Consider the following 821-nt stretch of genomic DNA (forward strand, 5'->3'; position numbering starts at 1 on the left):
CACATGCATGGAAATTAATGAGTATGGGAGTTTATCCAGAAGTTAGATGGCATGCATGGATCGCATATCTTATTTGTTGTTTTAGTTATTATTTTAAATATTGTAATATTTGTTATATAGGGGAATTTGTTGATCAAATGAAATAGGGGTTGTGAAATAGAAGGGAAAGAAAAAAAAGGAATAAATCAAAAATCTTGTAGTTAGTTTGTAGATTGGTATTAATTGTAAAAGAAAACTGTGAAAGAAAAAAAAAATGTTATCTATCTATTATATTATATCATGTAAAAATATATAACTTATATTTGTCTAGTCACGGATTGATCAGTATGCTGTGTAATGTAGCAACTCGATGTATTTGGGCAGCATAAATGAATAAAGTATTTCTTTTCTGATCTCCATGATGGAATTTATTACGCTCCAAAAAATCGCCTTGTTATTCTATGACCGAGTCCCAAGTCGAAGTTCTGGAGGACCACGCTTCTGTACTTGGGAATGTGCGTTCTACTATGCATACAGGATATACTACAAATTCAGCTTTCTTCATCTTCGCCCACTAGACAGATAAGTTGGCTCCAGTATCTACTAGATATCTATCTCTGGACTTCTTATCGATGAACAAGTCCTTGATTGGTGACATCAGGTAAGGAACTTACACGCCTCATTTGCTACTGCTTCTGCATTTGCTTAAGCCTGGGCTGCATTACAATCACATGGTTGATGGCACTTTGTAGTCCTTTCTCAGAATTTATTGTGGTCTACTTTTACTCTTTGAAGCCCTGCGAATCCGTTTTGGCCTCCCGTTCTCAGGTTGGTTCGTTCTG

This window comes from Halyomorpha halys, unplaced genomic scaffold, assembly GCF_000696795.3.
Source record: "Halyomorpha halys isolate HHAL.00 unplaced genomic scaffold, Hhal_1.1 Scaffold101.1, whole genome shotgun sequence".
In the NCBI taxonomy this organism is placed as follows: domain Eukaryota; kingdom Metazoa; phylum Arthropoda; class Insecta; order Hemiptera; family Pentatomidae; genus Halyomorpha; species Halyomorpha halys.